The sequence below is a fragment of the Aquarana catesbeiana genome, linkage group LG01 (assembly GCF_042186555.1).
Source record: "Aquarana catesbeiana isolate 2022-GZ linkage group LG01, ASM4218655v1, whole genome shotgun sequence".
Classification (NCBI taxonomy): domain Eukaryota; kingdom Metazoa; phylum Chordata; class Amphibia; order Anura; family Ranidae; genus Aquarana; species Aquarana catesbeiana.
Genome location: NC_133324.1, coordinates 955,057,717 through 955,074,399, shown reverse-complemented (window position 1 = coordinate 955,074,399; position 16,683 = coordinate 955,057,717). Strand labels below are relative to the sequence as shown.

General features: G+C 42.0%; 1 pseudogene; it reads right to left on the bottom strand.

The window, feature by feature from the left end:
• Positions 1 to 11,810: 11,810 nt before the first annotated feature.
• Positions 11,811 to 16,397, bottom strand: LOC141128366 (legumain pseudogene; annotated as a pseudogene).
• Between the last annotated feature and the right edge of the window lie 286 nt (positions 16,398 to 16,683).

Sequence of the window (16,683 nt, the reverse complement as noted above, 5' to 3'; positions counted from 1 at the left end):
GAGAGGACAAACAGCAACAAATTCAAAATGAATCCATTATACTGAGAAGATACCTCATGATTTTGAAGGAGAAAGTCTTATACAACTCTATTCCCCACCAGCAGGGGGTGGAGATTGTCAAAGGCCTCCACATCGAGGGCTACCAACCACGCGCCCCCGGGAAGGGAAACCCCATCGAGGGCGCGTAGCAGGTCATTGGTGTCCTGGAGATAGGACACCAAACCCTCGACGTGGGGCCTAAGGAAGTCATCGATTAGTTGACTGGCTGTCTCAGTGAGACTGCCATTACCAGAAACAATCGGGCGGCCCGGGGGTTTAGTCTGACTTTTATGGATTTTAGGGAGAGCGTACATTGTGGGTATACGTGGAGATGTAACATTTAAGAATTCCCAAGTGGACTTGTTGATAAGACCACTGCGATAGGCAGAGCCAATTAAGTGTTGGTAATGGTTAATTGTCAAAGTAACATGAGTTGATGATACCTTGCGGTACCATTCATGGTTCTGGACAATGGCCAGCACCATAGATTCGTACTGGCCATTGTCCATCACCACTAGGTTGCCGCCCTTATCAGCAGGCTTGATTATGATATTTTGATTTGATTGTAAAGATTTTAAAGCCTTGGTTTGGGAGGGGGTCAGATTGGTTTCGGAAATGTTTCTCCATTTAGTTTCCATAATCTCCTTAGTAACTTGGTTAGTGAATGCCCATACATTGGGATTGCCTTGGAGGGCAGGGAATTTGGAGGATTTAGGTTTGTAATTGCGGGGTGTAGCAGTAGTCGGAAGGTGAGGATGGGCCAATGGAGGTGGGGAAGGAGGCGGGGGGTTAACAGCCGTTTCAAGGGCAAGGGCCTCGAGCAGGTCTGTTTCATTGATCCCCCCCTCCTCCCACAGCTCCATTAGGTCCTCCATAGCCTTAATGTCATTAATGGACATATCCTTCCAAAGAGGGTTATCCAGAGAAGAACTCTGGATAGATGGAGGTGGCCTGTCGTAAAGGATTTTAAACATGAGTTTCCTCGAATAGATTGAGGTCTTTTATCAATTCAAAAGGGTCCACATTTCGCGTAGGGCAAAAGGTGAGGCCCAATTTTAACACGGAAATTTGTTCTGCCGAAAGAGGGCAGGAGGAGATATTAATCACCTCGAATTGAGTTTCTGGGGTTTGGGATTCCCCAAGTCTGAGCTCATGGTTCTTTTGGGGTCCGACATCATCTGTGTGAAAATCGGGGCTGGACGAAAATCCTGCTGCAAAGGAAAAGTGTTAACGTTACTTACCGAGATGCTCGTTACCAACACTTAATTGGCTCTGCCTATCGCAGTGGTCTTATCAACAAGTCCACTTGGGAATGCTTAAATGTTACATCTCCACGTATACCCACAATGTACGCTCTCCCTAAAATCCATAAAATCCATAAAAGTCAGACTAAACCCCCGGGCCGCCCGATTGTTTCTGGTAATGGCAGTCTCACTGAGACAGCCAGTCAACTAATCGATGACTTCCTTAGGCCCCACTTCGAGGGTTTGGTGTCCTATCTCCAGGACACCAATGACCTGCTACGCGCCCTCGATGGGGTTTCCCTTCCCGGGGGCGCGTGGTTGGTAGCCCTCGACGTGGAGGCCTTTGACAATCTCCACCCCCTGCTGGTGGGGAATAGAGTTGTATAAGACTTTCTCCTTCAAAATCATGAGGTATCTTCTCAGTATAATGGATTCATTTTGAATTTGTTGCTGTTTGTCCTCTCTAACAACATCTTCCTATTTGGGGGATCCCACTACCTCCAGATACAGGGAGTGGCTATGGGGACCAAATGTGCCCCCTCCTACGCCAACCTGTATCTGGGGGGGTGGGAACGGGAATTATTTTCCAGAGACGATATGCAGCAATATATGGAACAAATCCCCTTATGGAGGAGATTTATTGACGACATCTTTTTCATATGGGTGGGCCCCAAAGATCTTCTTCTGTCCTTTTTGGAAAGCTTAAAAATCAATAGGTTCAACCTTAAGTTCACGGTTGAATTTAGTCAATCTAGTCTGACCTTTTTGGATACTCAAATTACAGTTAAATCTGATGGCAGCATCAGAACAACCCTATACCGTAAACCTTCCGCAGGAAATTCCCTACTGCATGCTACCAGTTCCCACCCAGTTCCCCTTATCACTAGTGTACCCTATGGGCAATACTTGCGAGCAAAGCGTAACTGTAGTGATGAGTCTAACTTTGAAAAGGAAGCTAAATGTTTACGTTTACGCTTCCTCAACCGAGGATATAGCAAAAAATGCCTTAAAAAAGCATACCTTAGAGCTAAAAATCAAAATAGAGCCTCTCTTTTACATAACACCAAATCTAAAAAAGCCAATCCTGGAGTCAGACTCATCACTACTTACTCGAATCAACATAAACAAACACGTGATATCCTCAACAAGTATTGGTACTTATTAATGGGAGACGAGAAAGTGGCCAAACATTTAAATCCATATCCGGAGATTACTTTTAGACGATGTCGATCCCTAAGGGATTCATTGGTACATAGCCATTATGAAAGCCACAATGTCAAAGTTAAAGAGGCTGCCAGAGGCAGCAGACCCTGCCATCATTGTTCCTATTGCAGGTACATTTTGGCAACCCGAAGCCTTTTGTTGCCCAATGGGCATCTATTCAAACCAAGATTTGCAGTAACGTGTCAATCCATTGGTATAGTGTACATTATGCTGTGTGAATGTAAGATGTTTTATATCGGGAAGACTAAGAGACCCTTTTTCTGTCGAATCAGGGATCATGTCTCCCTGATACAGAAAAAAAGAATGGAGACCCCCATCAGCCGCCATGTTGGCCTGCAGCACAACTTTGACGCTAATTGCTTACATTTTTTTTCTTTGGAACACATTCCCCCTGGCGCTAGAGGGGGAGATTATGATAAGCTCCTCCTTCAAAAGGAGGCACGCTGGATACACGAGTTATCGGCTCTCCAGCATCCAGGCATGAACGATACGTTCAGTTTTAAGCCATTTCTTTGAAAACTGAAGCATCTCTAGCCTTGATTTGGCCTTGTCCCTCTCTTCTCATTCCCCGGTTTTCCTTGCTTTTCTCTTTTCTCTTCTTTTTTTCCCCTTTTCCCTTGCCCCTTCCTTTTCTTTTCAGGTCATTAACTATATCCAGTATTTTCAATTCTGTATTGATTTTGCATCATATGTATGTATGAGCCATATAAAATAGTTAGAAATAGTTGTAATATGACCATATGTATTTTGTATGTTACATTTGATATCATTGAACCTCCACTGAGTTGTTTTTATTGCATCTTGCAGGCTGTGGTTGCAAATATATACCTACAAGTTTTGCTCCTATCTCCTATGTTTGGCAATAATTCCCCGGAAATATTCTCATATTGGGACTATCTCTGTCAATTTAGACCACACGGACGGGGTGAAGAACCAATCGCCCCCATGGTGGTGGCCCTATTAAATTGAGTCCGGTCATGTCATGGTGGGGGTTTTGACATCTAACAATGATGCATATGAGCCTTTTTTAAGAACCTTTGGGAATATCTTTTCAATGCTATTAGAACAGCAACAGTATTTAAAGATAGGTATAATGCTTCAAGCTAGATCTATTCGCCTTTACCTTTTTTCCCTTAGCTAAGATGGCGCCTTTGGCGCCCAGATGCTTTATAGGCTCTAAAACTACACTGACATGCGCACCAAGCCCCATGAACGTCCGCTGACGTCAGTACGACGCCGCTACGTCCCCCCACGTCATGACGTAGCTGGTCTCAGTAAGCGTCCGCATCCCGGCGGCGAGACCAGACGCCGCCGTGATGGGGGTATATAAAGGCGGTCATATACCGCTCACAGTTCTGCGACCGGCGCTGTTTCACAGAGGCAGCTTGAAGCTCTCTCAAGCCTATGTGCCGGATTACTGTCTTTAAGGTAAGTTCTCTCTCTGCAGCACTGCCATTAAGTGACAGTAAGCTGCACTTTTTGAACTCTAATGGTCCTTTTCATTATATTCCTCTCTCTCTATCTAGAAAACAGTTTTAACGGTGACCGTTTCCCCTGCACTATTACTCTGTGCAGTCATCAGTGACTAGTTTACCAGACCATGGTGCCATCCCTATCTACATAATGTATATATGCCGTGAGACTTTTATGCTCTAGGCAAAGATCCACGATTGGTTCTATTAAAGGTAATATATTCCCTAAACTGAATAGGAAGGATTTTGGATGCGATTCCTCTTCTCTAATCTTTAATCTATCCTGCTTTTTAAAGGGCCGTTTTAAAACTTTATGTTCCCCTGTGGTCACACTATGGCAGCGATGTCCCTCATATATGAGAACCCCCCGGTTTGAAATCAGCAGCAGTTTGTCATTCTATTGAAGTATTTATGTCGTATTGGTGCACTACAGCCTGGTAAGATGTATAAACTTAAATCTTTCATATATATTTGGTTGAAGTGTTTGGTACCTAAAATTATGTGTATGCATTTAAATGCTCTGTATCAATCTCTATTTTGTTAATTGAATCCAATATCATTAGATGTACTCTATATATGTCTAAACTACTTATGTATTGATTATTGTCTATTCTCCCATCATTTAGAGTCCACCACAATCATTGCCTTTAAACTCCTGAAGAAGCTCGTATTAGAGCGAAACATGTCGAGCGGCAGATTGTCATGGCACCTTTAAGTAGTTGCTTTATGTTGCACTGTTTAATGTGAATGAATTTGGGTAAAACTGTCTATGTTAAATTGTTTTTATAACCATGTCTCATTCTCTATGTGAGGCATTGATATTTTAATTATGATTCAATAAAACAGTAATTTTTATTTAATATGATTGTACAGATTCTTTGAATTTTTGATTATATTGTTGATTTAAACAGCACCTTAAAAGTCCCTGGGGAAAATCCTTTCCCCTCCCCCCTCTTTTTAGGCAAATTAGCCTTTATTTCCAGTTCATATTTAACTATGGGATGTGGTGCTTTCAGTTGATTATCTCTGTCCTCCCTATATCTCACAGCGTTAAGGGAATTATACGGGTTACAGCTATGATATTAATGTACACATCCAGACAGTAACCGTAGGGTATAAAAGCAAAGAGTCCACTCCAAAGAGAAGCTTGACCAGGTGTAGATGTGAAGTTAATTATGGAGGTGACTTTTTGCTAGGTAAAAGACCCTTTTTCAGTGAATGAGAAAGGGGACGGTTCCAAGTAAGTCTTTCTTTCTGATGCTGTTAGGCAGTTAGCGACAAAGGAGGACCATCTCTTATCAAACATTTGATTGGACCTTGCAGGATGGGTTACAGTATTTAATTTTTCTTGGCATAATAAGACTTTGAGATTTTTTTTATTGTTTCGGATAGGGTCGGAGGTTCAGTGTATATCCAGTGGTTGAAGATGTTTCTGCGGGCTATGAGTAGCGTTAGAAGTATCCATTGTGATTGATTCTGTGGTAGTACTTTGGAGGTCATTGGGGAATCCTTTCTTTGTGGTGGGAAGCCGAATAGCAGAAGCATAGGGTCCTTGTCAGGCATAAACTTAGTCACTCTTTGTATGTATTGGAGGATTGTAGACCAGTAGTTGTCTATCCATGGACATAGCCAGAGACGGTGAATTAAAGATGGTTTGGGAAGTGTGCACCATGGGCAGGTATTTCCCGAGGTGGAAGGATGATTTGTTGAAAACGGATAAAAGGCCCTATGCAACAATTTAAACAGAGTTTCCCTCCAGGATTCGCATGTTGTAATGCGTCTGGTTATCTTGTAGCCCGTTAGGATGTTGTCTAAGTCTGCTTGACTCGGAAGGTATTTAAACCAGGATGCCATAGAGGTGCTGTGTAGAGATTTTGTGATTTTTCCGAGTAGAGGGCGGTATATGTCCAATATGGAGTGTCGGTTGTCTGCAATTAACTTATCTATGAGTGAAGGTTGGAATCTTAGAATTCTCTTCGGGCAAGTTTTACTGATGACATCCGCGTATTGCATAATATGCAGAAAATGATGAGGAGGTAGATTGAATTCTTTTGCTAGAAGTTGAAATGGTTTGAGGGTATTGTGCGCTCCATGGTACAGAGCATATGCGTTTAGTTAGACCTTTGTGTCTCCATTTGGAGAATGGTTCGTATAGAAGACCTGGTGAGAACATTGGGTTACCTTGGATTGGTACCTTCCATACTGGAAGCTGCAGAAGGTGTAGTGTGTGTTTTTGCAGAAATTTTACCAGGATTACGCTATGGTGTTTCCCTTTCTTTTCCTGGGGAATTTCTGAATGGGAACCATCCCGTTATCTTGGAGTTGCATTTACATCTCTCCATGGTGTGACCGATCCCTTGTGGCTTGGTGGAGCAGTGGTTTTCATCATCCCTTCTGGATAAAGGCAGTGAAGTATTGTTGTCCAACCATTCCATCCAGATAAAGGCCCTGACCGGGTTAAGGTCGCAAGTTCCTTTTGGGCTTGCCTTGTGGTAAGCGCGCATTTTTTACTGAGCTATCACAGTGGTGCGGTGGAGGAATTATTCACTTAATTTTTATATTCATTCCACTTAGAGGACCGGGATTTGGGCCTAAGGCCTTTTCACACACTTTTCATGGACTAATTTTCATTTAATTAATGCTGTATAATTCATTCAGTGTTGGTTTATTTTATTAAGTTCATGGGTATATACAATTTTTTATGGTTAATCTTATATTTAAACACTAATTACTCACTTCTTGGGATATCAGCGCTGCTACCTTTGTTATTATTTATGTTGTTGTGTGTATCTCACATATAGCGGCTGCTTTTTTAGAATTTTGTAATCATTGATTTGAGAGTTTGTATGGTTTTTTCACATCATTTAATTTTCTGTGTCACGATTTGCAAGAAATCATTTGTTCACTATAGCGCGGTATTTTTCCCATTATAACCTCTAAATACATACTTTAATTTTACAAATAATTACAATACAGAAATTACTACTAAAATTGTTAAAATACTAAATTAAAATTGTTTGGGGCACATAACTTTGGTCTACTCATTTTTATAATTGAATTTAAATATAGCTGAGATTTCCTCTTTATGCACCAAACATCTTTCACTTTAGGGCTCAACACGTCTCTTGGATTACGAACCACTTCATCATGAGCTTTGGTTTAGGTACAGACTACTAATACAAACAAAACAAAAATGTAATAATCACAATAATATTAACCATAATTAATACTATATGTAGTTGCATGGATGAGCCATCCGATTTTACCTAAAAACCCATCCAGGGTGGAGTCGGTGGAATATATACTCAGGTCTCAATTCCGGGGGGGGGGGGAGAGGGACGAAGGCAACAAGCGCCATGCACCGGGAACAAAATACACGCAATGAAATACATGCAATGAGGGCACACAGATCCAAAGTACCAGACTGAGGTCTCCAAGCTATGCCAGAGTAGCAAAAACAAAGTACCATAAATATTTCACAATTGCATCCCTTTAAAATGCTGGGAGAAACCCGCTGGTGGACACTGGAATTACAACCCTCGGCTTCGGAAACCACAGTGCCACCAGCAGATCATCCAGGTCCTGACCGCTATTGCTAACAAAGCCAGCTGACTACTCTCATGCAGTAAAAAGCACATACCTTCCAATGATACAGTAAATCAATAGTTCTATCCCTTTACAAAACACTGGTTCACCCTCATCTGGAATATCCAGTTCAGTTTTGATCCCTTCGAAGGGCAACATAATTAATAAGGTATGCAAAGGAGTTCAGCTATGAGGATCAATGACATTACAGTTATTTTTTCTTTTTCTTAATTTTTTTGTTCTCTGTCCTACAATATTTTTTAAAGTGATAGCAATGAATATAAGGATAAATCGCAATCACAGAATGAACTGAGTTTCTCCTTGATGGTTTTAATTTCCTCATCCAAACATGAGAGCTTAGCACTTTTCCTCTCAATCAAAAATCTGAGGAAATTGACCCCTGCCTCCTTAAAATATTTAAACCAATCCTCAAGCTATATGTCACCTTTTTTGGGGGCTAACCTCCCATCTGAGGCTCCTGGGAACCATGCTATTTTTAACATAGGTTTCCAGGTATGCAATATCCCACTGGGTGTGTGTTTCAAACATAGAGCCAGCCACCAGGACCACCTAGTGCTTCCCCCTATCTTTTGGGTCATTGATGGGCATGGGTGTGGCCAGGACAGCGAGGCTGAGGATTAGTGTTACTGGAAGCATCTTGGATTAAGTAACAGGACCCTGCTCCCCTCAGGTGGTCTGCGGTCCAGGTTTTATCGTGGTGATGAGACCACCGATTGTGACTTCTCAACAAAATAAAAATGGAGAGATGGATGGATGGGGCAGTTTGCATAAATACTTGTATCCTTTGATTATTGCATATCAATGAGTAAAAACAGTGGCTAACCTGTTTTGGCGAATAGCCTTGATCACAGCACACGCAAAAATGAAAACAGAACATATATATAGATCTCCATTGATTCATCAATCAATATAATTACTAGCAACGTAATAGCAGATGTGGTGGTAAAGGGGCGAGTTGAGACTAAGGCTACTTTCACACTGGGGCGGGCAGGCGTCGGCGCTATATTTAGACTGGCCAAGTAGAGAAACCGGGACTTAAGTAGGCCAATAGTAAGCTCAACAATGCCCCGGCTTCTTTTCAAGGCACTGTTATAGCGATGTTGTGGCTGGCCCTGGGGGTACCTGATTGGAGCCATCAGCCATGGCAGCTGTGGATAACCGGCATCCCCTGGAAACACAAAATAAATACATTAGTCCTTCCCATCCCTTCATGTGACCTTGGATGCCTGTAAAAAAAATGACAATGAAGAATTTATTGGCCCAACCTGGTCATCTGCGTGTCCCTAAAGCAACCCACACATTTCTTAAGCCATGTTTAGTCCATGACAAAATTGACTCATTCCTGTGTCAAAAAACTCATTGTTGAAATGGGAATACCATTGTAATGGGACAAAGATTGGGACAAAAGATTTATGCACGCACTGCGCCAGGAGTACCCTCAATGTGCAAACGTTGCTACTTTAAATGAAATAATAAATATATATATATATGTGTATTTACAGTATAAGTTAAAGTAAATAGTAGTGCTGACTAAATAATATAAATTAGTAAACCCGGTGACAGGTGATAGTGATTAAAAACTCATACATTAATGAACAAATGAAGTCTATGATTTAAACAGTCCATAAATGAGACCAGGATGTCTCAAATGAAAAGTAAAATTACCCTGTGAGATCTTCAAAGCTTTCACCATACCACGTGCAATCAGTGTTTCCACTCCCCTTTGGTTATGCACTCACCAAATAGTGATGCCTTGCACTCATGTTTGGCCAAACATCCAACCAAATCCAGACGTGACACTCGATATCTTGGAAGATCAATTAAAAGCATCTACTTGCAGCAGCAAGTACTGGCGTAGTGTGGTCACAGCGGACAAAGCATGTAGGGACGTTGGCTGTACGGCAACCAGTTATTAACGCTTGACACTCTACCGGAAGTGACGTTCCGAGGAGGACAATTTCTCATTGGTGAGGTTCAGTTCACACATGCTGTGTCCACTGTGACCACACTAAGCCAGTACTTGCTGCAAGTGGATGTCTCTATGCTTTATTTGATCTTAGCTTATATGAGTGCAAAGTTTGAAGCATTTTAAAAGAAATACATTTTTCACAATGATACTGCACTATTGGAGTACTTTGTTTTATTATATATGGAGAGTCATGATATCACTATTTGGTGAGTGCATAACCAAAGGGGAGTGAAAACACTGATTGCATGTGGTATGGTGAAAGCTTTGAAGATCTCAGATCAGGATAATTTTACTTTTCGTTTGAGACATCCTGGTCTCATTTATGGACTGCTTAATCCCAGGCTTTATTATTTTTCATTTGTTTACTAATGTATGAGTTTTTAATAACGATCACCTGTCACTGGGTTTACTGATTTATATTGTTTAGTCAGCACTATTTACTTTAACTTATATTGTAAATACTTTTATAAATACCATTGTAATGACTTGTGTGTTCAGCTTGTATGGAGGGGGTAAAGCCTTTACAGCTTGGTTTACACCATGAATGTTGCTGGCTATAGACAACCTCTCCTAACGTTCCTGGGATGAGCTGACAGGCTGGGTGAACACAAGTGGATTAAGATTTGGGCTTGTGTCCAACCAAGGTGGACATACATTGATTCTAAATCTGTTTCTCCCTGTAGAGCCCCAAAATTATCCAACCATGTATGCCTGTATGTGACATCACAGTTTATGTTCTGCCAAAAATAAATACTCCTACCAATAAACCACCCGGGTGGCATTTGGCCACCTTTAAACTTCTGGAAGAGGCCAGTCTGCTTTAGGATGTAGGCATCATGGCACAACCCTGGGAAAGCCGTCTGAACACTCATGATCCACTGTTTGGCGTCACACACAATTTGGACGTTGAGGAAGTGGTACTGCTTGCGGTTCTGATAGCCAGCTTCACTTTTCCTGAGGGCCCTGATTGCCACCTGTATACAATCAATGGCCCCCAGGATTCGTGGCATTTGCACACGGTAGAAAGCCATCTTCACTTCATTCCACTCATCTTCATTTTGTGGCCAGTGGATAAATTGTGGTACAAGGTCAAGAATGGCATCTATGATCTGCTTAAACACCCTGGACACCGTGGGTTGGCTTACACCCATAATACTTCCAAAGGTGGCTTGGAAGCTGCCCCGACCCAAGATGTACAAAGTCGCAAGCAACCTGACCATGCCTGGCACAGCATGACTGCTGCCTGTGGATGGTGAAATTTTATACTGTATGAGCTGATAGAATTGCATAATTGCCTCGCAAAAGGCAGCAACAAATACTGCCACCATCAACATAAGCTGATCCTCCACCTCTGCCATTTTGTGATCAGAGGGGCTCGCATGCGCACATAAATTTGACATTGCAAACGAGCGTGCATGCCCAAATAACCTATATATAGACCACATTGCACTCTGGGCCATTGTGGGTGTACAGAAGAGTGTTGTGGAGTTGTCCCTCTTTGTTATATTTGGTAAGCCATTTCTAAGAGATTGTACTAAACGTATAGTTTGAATAATGCACTGTTACTGGTTGATGTAAATTAGTAACTTTAATTTAATTAGTCCAAATTTCACTGTCAAATTATTAATAATGACAATCATCATTAATGTGATCTGAAGGTAACAATCCTTTCCAGCCTAAAATATCCATTAAACAGGTAGTTTTGTGGTTCGGAATTTGAGCCAACTTAGATGGACTTGGCTATGTAAGTGAAGGCTGGGGCTAGTACTGAAAGTTTGTGAACGAGGAGCCTTGGTTCACATTGAAGCAACTTGACATTTCTAATTGCATGCCAAATCAGCGGCAATTGCCAGAAATGGCACCGTCCGAATTGGTGTGACACCATATAGTTCCTGTACTACTTTTTGGCAATTTCGGGGTGCGATTTCCACCCCAAAATCCACCCCAAAATCAGGAACCTGCACAGATGTCTCTGAAATCACCCCCGAAGTCGGGACTGACACACGCAGGAATGAAATTGTGCAAGTTCCTCTGAACTCGCACAATTTCATTCCCGCTGTCAGTGGGAACCAGGGCTTAAGGCAAGTAAACGTTCTTAGAGTAGAGATTAGGTTTGAAGCAGCAGCAAATCTCAGAGGGGGCAAATCTCAGAGAGGGTTAATCATCACTCATTCCCCCTCTACTGGAAGACTTGGTGTCACCAGCTGTGTTAGTGCAAATTTTGGGAGACATTAATCATAGCATGGGTGATGCTCTCTAGTGAGTATCTGGATTCCCCAGAGTGTTCAACTGTCTCATGGAATATTTATATGGAGGGTTGTGACAGTTGAAGTACTGGTTCTTGAGGTGCTCAGCTGCTGCGGAGTTACACATTTGATCATTAATTTCAGTCTGATCGGTGAGAAGCTCTGCTAACTCATCAGACTCTGTCACCACAAAAACACTCTTCACTGATTCCTTGATCAAGGCTGTGGCCTATTGTAGGGCCTTTATCCTGTTCAGTATTTCCCGGGCCTCAATAGCATTGTTGGTAGCCAGGAACTCCCCTTTTAGGATGGCCATGGGCACCTCTGGGCTGGGGATCAGGTCCATATTGTGTACTGGTTCATCATGTGAGGGGGGCCACTGTTTTAGTGTTACCCTGGAACTGGCTCACCTTCATCTTGGAAATAGTGTGGTTCCCATACTGCATCACCTGCTGCTATTGATGTTTTGCTTGACCAGTAAAAACTATGAAGTGTCTCCTTGTCTGAGTGCTCCATCCAGCTGACGCTGTAAAAATTGCTGAGGTATGTGTCTGACTCCCTCACCATAATAGGTGGAAGAGGCCTCGTGAGGGTTGGCAGTTGTGGGGGCGTAAGCTTCATTGTTAGGAATGCGACTCATCATGTAGCCTGATTCACAGGCCTCAATGTCTAGAACCATCCCATTGTACTTCCTGTTGTTGTCATACATGTTCTGAACGGTCTTGTTCAGTTCTTTGAAGTGGCGGTCATTACTGGGAAAAACCAGCAGACCTGGATCTCCAAGATCAGTGAAGTAGCTAGATATGGTTTTTAGGTCCACTCTTAATCACCTTTTGTGTTCCCTTTCTCTTCATCGCCTCTGTGTCACCTCTCAGTACCACCAGGAAGTTGTCAGGAGTGACGAACTCCTTTTGTGTAGTCCTTCAGCACTCCAGTTTAGAATGATTCCTTTTGTTGGATTTTCTTCATTATCTACAATATTGTCGTACTTAATCACCCCGATCCGCTCATCAGGCATACCATTCTTCTTGACTATTTGATAAGCTTGGCACATGTCAACCTGGTGTCTGTAGTTTTACCAGCCAGTGCCTCCCCCTATTGTCTAGGTCATTGATGGGCAAGGATGTGGCCAGGACATCGAGGCAGAGGATTAGTCTCACTGGAAGCATCTTAGATAAAGTAGCAGGACCCTGCTCCCCTCCAGCCGTCTAGGTGTTATGTCTCTGCCCACCCACAATGGTGAGATTTCCCTAAAGTAGTTTGTATCTCGGCCCCTCCCACAATAGTGAGATTTCCTCTCAGTAGTGTGCATTTTCCCCTATTACCTTCCTACAAGGCCATAATGAAGGTTTTACTATTATAGCTGGAGCACACATTTATCGCTCTATACTGAAATTTAAAGTGAATGCATTTGAGTGGGTTATGGGGTTGAGGAGATGCCATGTTTTAGCTTGGTACTGGGCACAAAAATGAGGCAGATTTTGGTAAAGTTACTAAATTTTGAAGTCATCACAGGGAAAGGCCAGCAGACCCTCAGCTACGAATAAGCATCCGATGATGTAAAACGCGTTAGCGTATCCGCTACCCTGCATTTTCCTTGTATTTGACTGTATTTTGGATTTTTATTTCAATAAAGATGTCCTCACTCCAGAGTGCGGCTATCCAGGATTTCCTTTACTTCACTGCAATTCATGCAAAGCCAGCACCTGGAACAAGTTCTTACTAGGGCGGTGTCATTTCGGATTAAGGAGTGTTTGTGAGCTGCATCTCCTTCTTCTCCAGCAGACCCAGAGCTCTGTGATTAGGAAATAAGATGAAGATATGGTTGTTAGCTCCACTCTTAATCACCTTCCCAGATCCTTTTCCCTTCATCTCCTCTGTGTCACCTCTCAGAACTGCTAGAAAGTTGTCAGGAGTGGCAAACTCCTTTTTTGTGTAGTCCTTCAACACTGCTGTATACATGTCTGTCCTGTTGGGCCAGTTTAGAATGATTCCTTTTGCTGGATTCTCTTCATTATCTGCAATATTGTACTACATATACCCCCCGATCTGCTCATCAGGGGTGCCGTTCTTCTTGACGATTTGATAAGCTTGGCACACATCGGCCTGATGTCTGTAGTTTTACCAACCATTAGAGCCAGCAGGATCACCCAGTGCTTCCCCCCATTATTTAGGTCATTGATGGACATGGATTTGGCTAGTACAGCGAGGCTAAGGATTAGTGTCACTGGAAGCATCTTGGATGAAGTAACGGGATCCTGCTCCCCTCCAGCGGCCTGCAGTCTGGGTGTTCTGAAATTAAAAAGAAACCAAATCGGCACAATAAAACAACCCCTGTTGGCCTAAAGCAGCTGAACACCAAGGGTCAACTTTCAAATCCCTGAGAGAAAATATGAAAAACAGTAGTGCAGCGCTAAAATATATCATCACAATGAGAAACGTTCATATAAAATGAAGGGCAATCAGTGAAATCTTCAGTGGTGAGCTGATATATCATGCAAGTGACTTTGTGGGTAAAAGAACCTCCACCAATGGTTGAAATGGCTGCTCACCTCACAGAATGGACCCTTTTAATTATGGAGGGTCAAACACGCTTTCCCACACTGGGTGTATACTAGATAACATGTCCAAAGTAGTCCTTCATATGAGTGGTGGCATCACAAATCCCATAGCGTTAAGATCATGCAAATAAATAGCAATGCATAGTGCTCTCCGCAAAATAAATATTTAATAGTAAAATTAATTAAAAACTTGCAAAACAGGCACTTAAGTGCCGAGTGTTTACAGCATAAGGAACACAAGCGGTGATAGCTACGGGTGCCGTCACGTGACTTCCGTCCGTACGCGTTACGTCCCTATGGGTGGGACTTTATCAGTGTATACAGAAGTGACGTATCTACCCGCTTTACATAATGTGTAAAAAATCGCCATGGTAACAGCACGTCCTGTTGTTTAACACGGAAACTGCATCACATGACACCACGTTGCTCCACCTAACACAACGTAAGGCGCAACAACTAAGGCTATTCAAGGAGTGTCCCCATAGGCGAGAATACATAAATACTGAATCAGAATGTGGCCACACCGGCTCATAAAAATACATGCTGCATAGTATAATATTGATATTGAGAGAATATAAATAGCAATTATTAAAAACATTTACGGACAAACCCAAATGTAAAAAACTCAAATAAAATCTTTCTAAAAATATAAAATCAAACATGACATCGCTCGCAGCCATTACCTAAAAACATGTACAATCATTGATCAGTAATGAAACAATTTGTATCAAAATCCACATTCAACCCTCCCGGGGTTAATACATTGGTCTCATATATCCAGTAGGATTCCCTGTGACTCAACTGACTAATGAAATTACCCCCCTCCAATGTTTGGTCACCCTTTCTATCCCCCAAAATTTGAGACCCTTAGGGTTTTGTTGATGGAACAGTTTAAAATGGCGGGATACGTTATGGGTTTTCAAACCTTTTTTAATGTTTATATGCTGGGCTATACGAACATGTAGAGGTCTAGAGGTTCCTCCTATGTACTGCAACCCACATTCACACTCTAACATGTAAACCACTCCTATGGTATCACATGTAATCAATTGTTGAATGTTATATTCTTTGTTCGTTGTAGAGGCTAAAAACTTTTTGCGTTTTTATTACTCACTTTGGAGTGCTTACAGGGAACAACAACGTCTACAGGCATAAAAACTCCTCAAGTCTGGGTGTTCTGCCTCTGCCCCTCCCACAATAGTGAGATTTCCTCCAAACACTTTTCTAAAAGAACATCAATTGTGACTTCCCCCTTTAATACTCTTCGTCCTTTAATGAATACACAGTATCCACAAGTTTTCATCAATTTTTGTGAACAACTTCGTATCAGTCTTGTTCTCTTGGTTCTTCGCGATGGGAGGTTTTTTTTTTTTTTTTTTTTTTTACATCATATTCTATGGATGCTTATGGAATAGACCGTTCAGTGCCTGCAGTTGGTATAGTTGCATCAATGCACTGGCATAAACTCCACCTTTAATTTTGTTCCCACTCCTGCCTTAATGAGGGCATGTGGATGAAAGTCAGTGCAAAGAAACTAAAGCCCTGTAGCACCCTTCCCAGCATTCTTGAAAAAGATGTCTGCAACATTCCAACCACATCACCGGCTACCATCAGGTCGGAGACCTTTCCCCGAAAAAGAAGTACAGTAAGCAATTTAGTCATACCAGATATTGCATGACTCCACTGGATGGTGGTCTCTGACACGACACGCAGCCTCAACGTACAGTAAGAGACTGGACTTTTGCAGATCTTCAGCCTCCATAAAGCCATCTAGAAGTGTGTTCTGGAAAATGCCTTGGAGCCATGAAGACCACTCTTCTCCTCCTAACTCGCCTTATTAGGAGGTTGAATTGCTGGAAATTGTATTCAAACAACTCCATGGCTGATTTTTGCACTAAATCCAATCACCCTCAGAGGATCAGCAAATACTGCATGTGATACCGCCAGCAAAACCCTGGTGGTAAATATTGTGTTTTTTTTTTTTTTTTTTTTTTTTTTTTTTCCATATGTGAATTGAACTTAACAGCTTACCGCATGATTTCTTGCAATATTTACTAACACATTTTTCATTAAATACCACAGAATTGTGTTTTTTTTGTGAATTGGATTTTTTTTACTGCATGTGATAATTCATGCAAATTTGTCACTTGATCTTATTATCGCATGCAGTAACCTTTTCTTGAATTGACCCTTATTTGATTCTTCGTGGCACTTGGCTAGTACTCGGTATATAGGCCTCCAGTGTAGGTTTTCTGTAGCCATCATACCACAGCTGATTTGTTCCATTCTTGTAGATCTCAGTCATTATCTGCTTGCTAATAA